The following is an 11,370-nucleotide window of genomic DNA, read 5'->3' on the forward strand; positions in this document are numbered from 1 at the left end:
ACAGAGCATGAACGGGGGAGGGGCAGAGAGAGAGGGAGACACCGAATCAGAAACAGGCTCCAGGCTCTGAGCCATCAGCCCAGAGCCTGACGCGGGGCTCGAACTCACGGACCGCGAGATCATGACCTGGCTGAAGTCGGACGCTTAACCGACGGCGCCACCCAGGCGCCCCACATTTGCCTTGGATTTTAATGTAAACTCCTGACATAAAGAAACTAGTAAGAGAGAAGCCGATACTGCAGCTGTCTCCAAAAATCTTTGGTTGCCATCACCTGGTCTCCTCGTCTGATAGATTATGTTGTCTTCTTTGGTGAATTTGAACAGTGTAATAGTTGGAAATCTGGATTTCCTAGAATTAAAATGAGATGTGCCTTGTAATTACCAAAGCAGAGAACGACGACAACAAGTTAGTACTCGGAGCGTTATTTTTACTTCTAAAACAAAATTACATGAAAGCACACATATTGAAAACTGTACTACTTAATAACTTACATTTAATAACTTTCTACAGTTTAATTTGGGGTTTCTCAACATTATAGGAGCTCCTGTGGCCATAGGATGTAGCATTCCTGGCCTCCACTGACAATATGCCAATAGCATTTCCCCAAGTTGCGACAACCAAAAATGTTGCCAGACATTGACAAAATTGAGAACCTGATTGAGAACCAGGAGTTTTAATGGAAAACCCCATATTTTAAAATTTAAAAAGTAACAATTTCTATGTTGATTGGTGTAGGAGGAAAAGTGATCCTGATAGTTGTGGTATTACACATTTACTCATAGAAAACTAAAAAAGTTTTGTGAGAAGCTAAAATAGACGGCAATTATGTGTTTCAAGCTTGTTGTTTATTTTTTCTGAATATATTTCCCCATATTAAAAGAATGGTAATACCCCTTAGAATTACAGTGAGATCAAATAAAACTTAAAAATATAATACATATCAGAATCTAAGCACATAGCAGGTGCACAAAAAATTTGTGTTTTTTCATGCTTTCTTGTGAAGTGAAACAATTCAACAGCTAAGACTATGTGAAATAAAGGGTTTTGTATGTAGTCTAGAAAAAAATTGTGTTTTTTCATTCTTAACAGACTTATGGAAGCGTTCTCTGTTTTGGTTTCTTTTGTTGTGTTATGTCTCATCTGTGTATTTGGGCATGACTTTAGTTTTGTAGGATTATATTAAGACCACGTAAAGTGATAGTCTTGTCTAAGCCAAACTGGAATGTACATTTAGCTGTTTGTGGAACTCTTGCTTTTAATTTTAAGGGATATCTGAAGAGAGAAAAAAAAGGGAGAGAAGTAGAGAGCAATAGAGGGAGGAGAGAATATCTATTTCCTGCTGCCACCCTGACACCAGTTTTTAGAGGAGTTAAAAAAAAAAAAAGAAGCTAGGGAGATCACATTCAGAAAAGGCTGTGAAAGGCTCAGAGCATCAGCAATGCTAAACCGACTCCATAGATTATATTTTTCAAAAAGTTCTCACAATCCACTCCATCGGTGGAGGGCTTTCTCCGCATGCAACATTACAAAGAGTGTCGATTTCCCAGTGGAACACTACTAGCCTTCAGTGGTCACCCACTCCTGGGTGCAGTCAACTTTCATGTCTCTTCCATACCAAATATTAATAACTAAAACATTAATAATAATTGTGTAAGGAAGAGGCACCCAGTTTGGTTCAGTAACAAGGTCATACTATAATGGAACTTTTACATCTTTAGACGAAATCAGTCTTCAAACCCCAGATTTACATGCCCAACCATCTAACAGATTTTCTACGAGGACTTCAAATCAAATAAGTTCAAAACAGAGCTCATCTTCTCTCCCCAGAACCTGTTCCCCTCCTGTGCCTTCTAGCTCAGTGAATATTACTGATCTCTGCTATTCTCTATTGCTCATCTCTACTCAGACCCTAAAACCTGTCAAGTGTTACCTTGTCTCCTTGTCTTCCCTTAAACCCACAGATCTAAAAAACTAAATCCTGTTGATTCCATTTCTGAAGTAGCTTTTAAATCGGCGCCTTCTTTCCATCCCCTGGTTTACCAACAAAAACCTCCTAACTAGCATAGCCTTCAATCTTGCCCCTCCAATTTAATGAACATAGTACAGAGGGAGCCTTCCCCCTCCTCCCCAAAGAGCAAATCTTTTTGCCTCTCCATCCCACATAAAACCTTTCACTAGATCCTACATTGCCTTCTGGATAAAGTCCACAGTTTTAAAATAAAGGCCGTGGTTACTCCCCCAAGTTCACTTCTTGCCACTCTCTCTCTCCAACCCTCCAGCACCGTGAGCCCTGCAACTAAACACGCGGTCTAAACTGCAGAGACATGCACTGCTTGCAGGTCTCCAAACACCATGTTTCCTACTTCTGCTCGTCCCCATTCCCGACCTTTGGTCACCTTATGGGAACCGCTCTGTTGGTTCCTCTAGGGGAGATTTCCTTGGTCTGCCAGGAGAGGGTCACATGTCCTCCCAATGGGCTTTCATTTCCCGTTTATGTACATTCTCATGACACTGAGCTTCCTGTTTCACTACTTCATTCCCAGCTCCTAGCCCACAGCATGCTATTTTTTTTTTTTTTTTTTTTTTTTTTTTGAGACAGAGAAAGACAAAGCATGAACGGGGGAGGAGCAGAGAGAGAGGGAGACACAGAATCGGAAACAGGCTCCAGGCTCCGAGCCATCAGACCAGAGCCCGATGCGGGGCTCGAACTCACGGGCCGCGAGATCGTGACCTGGCTGAAGTCGGACGCTTAACCGACTGCGCCACCCAGGCGCCCCAACACAGCATGCTATTAATAATATTTCTTAAATGACTGAAGTACCCCCAGCAAATGAGAATAAAATTCCACTGACCTGACTGTGATCCTTATGTTTATCTCACCATCTCTCGTATTACACAGTTATTCATTTGTTGAGTAAATAGGTGTCTATTTCTTCGGTCACACACATATCTTACGGTGGATACCCAAGCCAGCTGCCTTTCTTGTCTCTGCTCAATATAGAAAACTTTCTCTTCGCTCCAGGCCCCAGCTTTTTGGTTTTGTTTTTGTTTTACCTATTAAGTTATTTTATTTTGTAATTTTTTTTAATGTTTATTTATTTTTGAGAGAGAGACAAGGTATGAGCAGGGGAGGGGCAGAGTGAGGGGGAGACACAGAATCCGAAGCAGGCTGCAGGCTCTGAGCTGTCAGCACAGAGCCTGATGCAGGGCTCGAACCCACGAACCGCAAGATCATGACCTGAGCCTAAGTCAGACACTACTGAGCCACCCAGGCTCCCCTCTATTAAGTTATTTTAAAGAGTCACCAAAAAATGTAGTTTGCGTTTAAAATGTCCCTTTAAAATATTTGAACAGTATTTTAAAGATACCATTGATGTAATCTGATTTTTTCCCCACATATTCCTTTTTTGGAAAAATTGTGGTTAAAAAACAAAAGTACACAACATTAGATTTACTATCCTAACCATTTATTATTGTTTCTTAAGGAATGTTTAATAAGGTAGATAATATATGCTTATCTAACATGCATTTCTGTATCACTGAAGCTAAAGCAAAAATCCTGTTCGTTGGGTGAAAATGGCCTGTTTTATGTAGGTACATTTCAATGCAATTAGTAAAAAAAAAAAACAAAAGCGAGAATACACTTGCTCCTTCGTATTCTGATGACACACAGCACATAAAGATGTGTCTTCTATTCTTTTTTCCATATCAGGATGCCGTGCCCCATCATGCACAATAAGACCTCTGATTAGGCTTGTATCAGTCTCTGATTCCTGTTGCATTCCCATGACGTTGACCATGAAGAGGTTCACAGGTTCATTTTATTTTTTAATGGCCAAAGTGGAGCCCAGTTGTCCAGACATCAGCAAGTTCAGCACGAGCACCACGTAGAGGTGTTCTGGCCACATCTATCAGTGTTTTCCTGTTCTTCTCTTTGCTTATGTTGATTTGTTCCAAAGACAGATGTGCCTTTTCCTTTGAAGCTTCAGATCCCTATATTATTATTATTATTATTGGGGTGAAGACCCTAATAATAAACACACAATTATGAAACCACCCCCATACAGGAGTTCTTCGATTAGGTGCAACTATCGTTTGTGTTAAAGATAGTTTTTGAAGGGGTATTCTGGATCCTGCATACCCTTTAATACAATTAAGTTAATAAAACGTGCTGACTTTCTGAATACGCTTAAAAGGATGAATAGTCCTTTCAGTGCAGAGGAAAAGAACAGACCTTGCTCTATCTAGCAGAGGGCCAAAACCAAGGGAATATTAGGGCCCCCTAACCGTCTTAAGTGTAGAGTTCAGTAGTGTTAAGTATATTCACACTGCTGTGCTATAAATCTCTAGAACATTGCCATACTGCAACCCTGAAACCATATACCCGTTAAACATTTATCTCCCTCCTCCCCCAGCCCTTGGCAACCACCTTTCTTTTTTCTGTTTCTGTGCTTTGGACTACTTTAGATACTTCGTATGAGTGGCATCATTGCAACATTTATCCTTTCGTCTATGGCTTATTTCAGTTAGCATAATGTCCTCAAGGTTCATCCAGTGTTGTAGCCTGTGGGAGGACTGCCTTCCTTTCTCAAGGCTGAATAATATCCACCCAGTGTGTCCGCCATATTTTCTTTACCCATTCATTCGTCAGGTCGTCTTGGCTTTGTGAAGAATGCTGTAATCCACATGGGTGTACACATATCTTTTGAGATCCAACTTTGAATTCTTTGGATATTGAAAAGTTCAGGACACGGCTGTGTTCCAACTTTGTGTATTTTTTTGAGCTTATTCCTTCAACGTCGCATTCTGTGTGTGAGATACAACCAAATTGTTTCCTGGGGCTTCAGATGATTCAATTTCATTGCTATATGATACTTCCTTTTATGACTTTACCCAAATGTACTCACCTATTTTAGTATGATGGGCATATGAATTATTTCTGGTTTGGGCCTAGGACAAACAATTCTGCTATGTACTTTTTTAGTCAACCATCGTGGTGAGCATGTGCTAGAGTTTCTCTAAGATTTATACCCCAGAGTAGCATTGCCAGGCCATAGGTGTACTTATATTCAACTATACCAAATAATTAAAATTTCTTTTCCAAAGGGATTATGCCAGTATAAATTCTTGCCACAAGCATATGAGAGTTTTCAATGCTACATATCCTGACCGATATTGGGTGTAACCCATGTTAAATTTTTACTGACTCAGAGGGTGTATGATGGTAACTTATTTTGCAATTACCATTTTTACCTAGGAATCTCACAAGCCAAGAGAGGCCATTAGTCACTTACATTTTTCAAGGTTCATATGATATAAAAAAAAAATGCCAAAACACAAATGTAATATACTATTATTGTGCTATTTACAAGATAATGACAATTAAAAAAAATAACCTGTGGTACATTATGAAAGGAATGAAATGCAAGTTTTTTTTTTTCAATATATGAAGTTTATTGTCAAATTGGTTTCCATACAACACCCAGTGCTCATCCCAAAAGGTGCCCTCCTCAATACTCATCACCCACCCTCCCCTTCCTCCCACCCCCCATCAACCCTCAGTTTGTTCTCAGTTTTTAAGAATCTCTTATGCTTTGGCTCTCTTCCACTCTAACCTCTTTTTTTTTTCTTCCCCTCCCCCATGGGATTCTGTTAAGTTTCTCAGGATCCACATAAGAGTGAAACCATATGGTATGTCTTTCTCTGTATGGCTTATGAAATGCAAGTTTAAAGTCTTATGATGAACATCTTCAATCTCATTCATGTATACTTACAAATGTATGTGTAAATCTCATTGACAGGTAAAGATAAAGTCTCCGATAACATGAAAAAGTTCTCCTGAAGGACCTTTTCAAATCCAAGTCCAGAGCAAAATGGTCATGTGATTCCCTCCACCTACCCCCCCCCCCCCCCGAACTCAGCCTCCAAGCCTCCAAGCCTCCACTTTCGCTCTCGAGAAAACCGTCCTTAATGTCTGCCGGACCTATTGGTTTTACCCGAATTTCTTCAGGAAATACTTTAAAATGAACATTGGGGGAAAACCTCAAAAACAATTCACAAAAGGATAGTCTAGTGGGGGCATCAAGAAAAGATGAAGATACCTCCTGCCTTGACTTGTGAGAATATCTGTCTATCCAACAAGCATTGGCTGAGCACTTTCAAAATCAAGGAAGTGCGCTGAGCACTTTCGAGGAAACAAAGAAGAGTAAAACCAGGTGCCCGCCATCGCTGAAGCTCATATGCCAGTTGGGGAGCTAAGGGAAACAGAGGCAGTAAAGGGGTTGAAAGAGATGGCCCTTGAGATAGAGCGGAAATATGAAGAGCTGTTCACCTGGTGGTCAACAAGTATGCTTCCACTAGAATTAATAGCGTGTGTAGATGGCCAGGACGCTGGGAAAGCTCAGGGCCAGTTGGGAGAACACTTAGAAGTGCTCTGTGGACAGTCTGAAGGTCGGCCTTGGCGATAGCGATAAGGGCAATTAGTAAAATGTAAAACCAGGGCCAGATTCTCCGTGCATTAAGTGTCATGACAAATACAAACCATTAATAATAGACTATCAGCAATTTAAAAGAGAGTAGTTGCATGGACCTTATTTGCATTTCCCAAAGATAATCCTTGTGGGAGTGGAAAAGATCATAGAGGAGACGACCCTCTAGTCTAGATATTAAAATAAGGACCTTCACGGAGGAACTTGGCAGGGGGCAGGGGAGGGCAGCCATTTTGTGGGCTGACCCCATCCCTGTAAGACCCAGATCTTTTCCAGTATACCACCTGCTCCTTTCCTGAGTCGCTTGACCAGTAACTGGCTGCTCTGGAACCACCAGTCAAATGGGTCTCGGCACAATCCTGTTTCCTGAGGCAGCCAGTGGGTCCTTGGGACAACCCTGGGCTATAGCCACCCGCCTAGGCCTGTTCCACAGAATGTGAGAACTGTATCGCTGAAAGGCATCCTAGACTCCAACCCGGTGCCTACATGAGGAAATTTAGGTCCAGAGAAGTTAAGTAAGCCACCCAAGGCCAAACAACTAATCACTGGCTGAGTCAGTACTCCAACTCGCCCCAGGATTCTGAGGTGCCAAGTTTCCTACACAACAAAATCAGGACAGAACCCAAACTCGGTCCTGTTGTATTGTTTCTCTATGACTGAGAGTGACACCCAAATTTATTAGCAGTAGCGTTTACAAAATCATTCACACATTATCGCTGGCTAATGTTTTCAAAGCTTTCACAAAGGCCTAACCACAGGACGGGCTCTGAAACCCACCAACTAAATACAGTTACTCTCTCCAGGTACCCTAATACCCCGGGCAGTTTGGTTAGGGCTCTCCTTTGGTTTTTTTCTGTCTACCACGACAGAAGGTCCAAGAATCTGGGGACAAGCCTTGGTGTAAGCACAACGCTAATCATGGTTGTGGAAAACAAGCTCATTAAGTAAGGATGCAAAAGAGAAAAACAGTGCATTGGTGGTTTTCAGAGAGGCTGAAATGACGTGATGCATTAATTAGTTCATTAATACCCATTTTTGCACGCACGGTAGCACATGAGTACTCTGCGGTGTGTTTAAAACAAACGACAGAAAGTGCCAACGTTGGTTTATAGAACTTTTAGCACAAACTCCATGTCTCTTGATCCCTACGTCAGCCCGTGTATGTGAGATAACACCCTCCCCATTTTAGGATGAGAAAACTGAGGCTCAGAGCGGTTAAGTGAATAGTCTCACATCACACGGCCAGGAAATAGCAGAGCTGTGATTTTCGTCTATGCCTTACAATCTCAAACACCCTATTCTTTCCATTACATCCGTCTGGTATCGTAGCAGAAATCTCTAAGGCAAAGGGGGCTCACATCCCAACAAAAGGTAATAATGTCACGTGTAAGGGAGTACAATGTAAATAATACATGCAGATTTTAAATAGTTTTTGAAGAAAAAACTCTTACTGTGCACGGGGATTAAGCACTGTATCTAGAATGTGCAAGCCCAACGCTCCATATATCATGATACACCCTACATTCATTGCGTCTCAGGTCTGCCCTAGGAAGGGGGTGGGGGTTGAAAAAAAAAAAAAGACTTAACTGAATTCAGCAAATATATTTCCCCAAACACCCCCCAAACCCACTGATCTTCTTAAGGCAGATCTAAGACGACACTGAAGAATTTCCTAACTAGGCAGGCTGGAATCCAAAACTTTCTTCTGCTTTGTAGTTTTGATACTAACTAAACATCAGCTACAAGCAGAAGAAAAACACAACTGTTCCTTAAATTTTAAACCTTCAGTCTGCATTCATTCTTTTGAAGAGACTGAGGTAATTCTTCAGTTAATTAACTAATTAATTAATCAATCTGAGCAATGTTCCTCAGGTTTCACTGGGCAGGAAAATCACCTTGACAAGTGTTCGAGTACAGATTCCAATGCTCTAGGCTTGGGGTGGGATCTGCCTCTGAAATTGTACGTTTCAAGTTAGCAAAGGCCTAGAATACACTTGTACGCTCAGGTCTATACATGTTGCCAAGAGACTATTCAGAGGGCAAATTGAGTTGAGTGCTCTTGCCCTAGGGGAGATCACTACCTAGATTTAGTTCTAGCAGCGTCTCAAAGGCAGAGGGCAAAGTCAAGATTTTTATGACCTCTCGGGGTTTGGTATGAGGTGGGTCTTTCAATATGCGACTTGATTAGGATTTGGTAAACATTACGATATAATCGTAATTCAGGATTGGTGGACAGCAAGGGTGTCAAAGAGTTTCGGGGAGTAAACAGCTGTTTGATGCCACGAACTGGAAAGTTCGACAGTCTCATTTTGCAAGTTGTTTCTGCCCAGGCAAGAGTTCCAGGGATAGCAAAGACTTGTTGGCGAAGGCAGTGAGTAGTAAAGTCGTACTGATACTAATCTGCGCGGGTGTAGACCATTTGGGTGTTTAATACCGATGTGCACGCTCATGTATTATGACAAATCGGGAATCCACGGCTTCCTAGAAGGAGCCAGGGAGGAAGAAAAGGAGGCAGGGAGGACTTAATGAGTGACAAAGGCTTTCGTGTCCGAGAGCGCCACCTGCTGGCTTCTGTGGGTTAAAAACAAAACAAAACAAAACAAAACCCCAAACTACAAACAGAAAGACTGGGGTGCCACCTACCGACTTATTTTTGAACTTTTCAAATGGTTTCCAGAAAGATGATTCACTTTCTTTTAAAATATGTATGTTATGCACCAATCATATAAGAGATGCTAGAAACAGAACAATCGATAACACAAGATGGGAAGGCAAGTCATGGAGACAAGTGAGCACAGAGGAGAGACCAGGTGAGGGACAGAGGCATAGGTAAGAGGGGTGAAGTGTGCAGCCCAAAGGACAGACTTGCAATCAAGTGACCGGGGTGACTGGGCCCCAGGGAGTTGGGAAAGCTTTGTGGAGGGGAGGAACCCCAACGTGTCTCTTGAACGAGAACTGACAAGCAGGTGGGAGAAGGAAGGGCTGGGAGGTGGACCTTGTGCCTGCCCAGTGATTTAGTATGGCCAAATCATGATGTAGGGGGCCTACAGACAGGCACAAAGAGAGAAAACCAGGGAGCGGTGTTGGGGCCACATCCTGCAAGGCTTCACATGCCACACTGAGGAGGTTACCCTGACCGAACGAGCTCTGCCCAAAGGATCACCAAACAATCCCTAATGGATATCAAACCGGGGAAATGCAGAATGAGACCTCTGCTTACAAATACCACACAGGCAGCGCGGCCCTGTCTTTGGAAGAAGGTGACATTGGAAATCAGCGCCTCAATTTGGAAATCCGCGGTTGCAAATCGCATAAACGCGTGCCACCTGTGAGTGGCAATAAAAAGAGGGAATCTATTAGAAGGATATCAGGAGCACACCAAAATTATCAAGAGGCTGGAAGAACAGGCTTGCAGAGGGGCAGGGGCAGAGGCACAGCAACGGTCTCAGAGGCGGAACAGTTTGACCAAGGGGACTGTGCTGTGGGAGGACTCCGTTGCCACTGCTGTGCTGAACTGGGCCTGACCACCCAGTGCGAGCGAGGGATCTGTCAGCCCTCCGCCATCTGCCGGTGCCAGGGATAGTAGGTAGCTGGGGCGGGGGGGGGGGGGGGTTCTAACTGGTCCCTGACTTCATAAACACTATGAAGTTAGGGTGCATGTTTGGCTGCAGTAACAAAGATCAGAGTTCACACAACTCAAAAAAGGCTGATGTTATTGTTCCCTTGTGTTAAGCCCAAACTAGTTTGACGGCATTCCTCCAGGAAGCCACTTTGGGCCCAACCTCCCTCCATATTTTGACTCCACGATCCGACTTCCCAGTTTCTTTCTTTCTTTCTTTCTTTCTTTCTTTCTTTCTTTCTTTCTTTCTTTCTTTCCTTTCTTTCCTTTCTTTCTTTCTTTTTTAATTTTTTAAATGTTTATTTATTATTTTTAAGAGTGAGAGACAGAGCACGAGCAGGGGAGGGGCAGAGAGAGAGAGAGAGAGAGAGATGAAGACACAGAGTCCGAAGCCGGCTCCAGGCTCTGAGCTGTCGGCACCAGAGCCTGACGTGGGGCTCGAACTCACGAACCGTGAGATCGTGACATGAGGCTGAAGTCGAGGCCTAACCCATCGAGCCCCCAGATGCCCCTGCCCGCCTGCTTTCTGTTTGTGGTCCAAAAGAGCTGCCCAAGTTCCCACCATCACTTTTCCATTCCAGCCGCAGGAAGAAGGAAAATGAAGTGAGATGTCACGCTATTTTCTTTTCAGGGCCCAACTTGGAAATTGCGTATCTCACTTTTCCTTACAAGCCATCTTCCGGAACACGGTGACGCAGCCACACGGCACTGAAAAAAACCTGACACGACGCAGCCACACGGCACTGAAAAAAAAACTGACACGTGTAAGTCAGGATTCTGTGTGGCCAGATAGTTAAGATTCTGTTCCTATGACGGAGGGGAATGCATATTGGGAGATGACCAGAAGATCCCCAAAATAGGAATCGAGGAGCTAGATTCTGGAAAGACAAAAAAAGAAAAAAAGAAAAAAGAAAACAAGGCAAATGTCCAGCACAGGCAGGTAGATTAGGTAGAAGAGTGGTTCAGTCATCTGAGTAAGAGATAATAGCAGCCAGGAAGAAGGTCATATACTGAGGATGGAACGAAATGTTTTAAAAATACAAAGGGAGTTAGACTCTCCAGGTTTCAGAGTCTGATTAAATATAAGGGCTAAAGAGAAGAGAGATAAATGCATCGCAATTTTCTGACGCTCGTAACGGGGTTGATCTCTGAGCCATCACTCAGATAAGGAATATACCAGCAATCACACATGGTACGCTCAGGTCTGTGGGACTTTCCCCTGGAGGTGCCAGGCCTCAGTCAGATGCATGGTTCTTGACTCG

At 43.0% G+C, this 11,370-nt stretch overlaps 1 long non-coding RNA gene across 1 annotated transcript in view; it reads left to right on the top strand.

Moving 5' to 3' along the window:
• LOC123386532 overlaps positions 1-5,906 on the top strand; it is a 32,872-nt gene extending 26,966 nt beyond the window's left edge. Inside the window, exon 3 of the long non-coding RNA XR_006600539.1 lies at positions 5,803-5,906. This is a non-coding gene — a long non-coding RNA (uncharacterized LOC123386532). The remainder of the gene's footprint in view (positions 1-5,802) is intronic.
• The last annotated feature ends 5,464 nt before the right edge of the window (positions 5,907-11,370 follow it).

The sequence above is a fragment of the Felis catus genome, chromosome B4 (assembly GCF_018350175.1).
Source record: "Felis catus isolate Fca126 chromosome B4, F.catus_Fca126_mat1.0, whole genome shotgun sequence".
Classification (NCBI taxonomy): Eukaryota; Metazoa; Chordata; class Mammalia; order Carnivora; family Felidae; genus Felis; species Felis catus.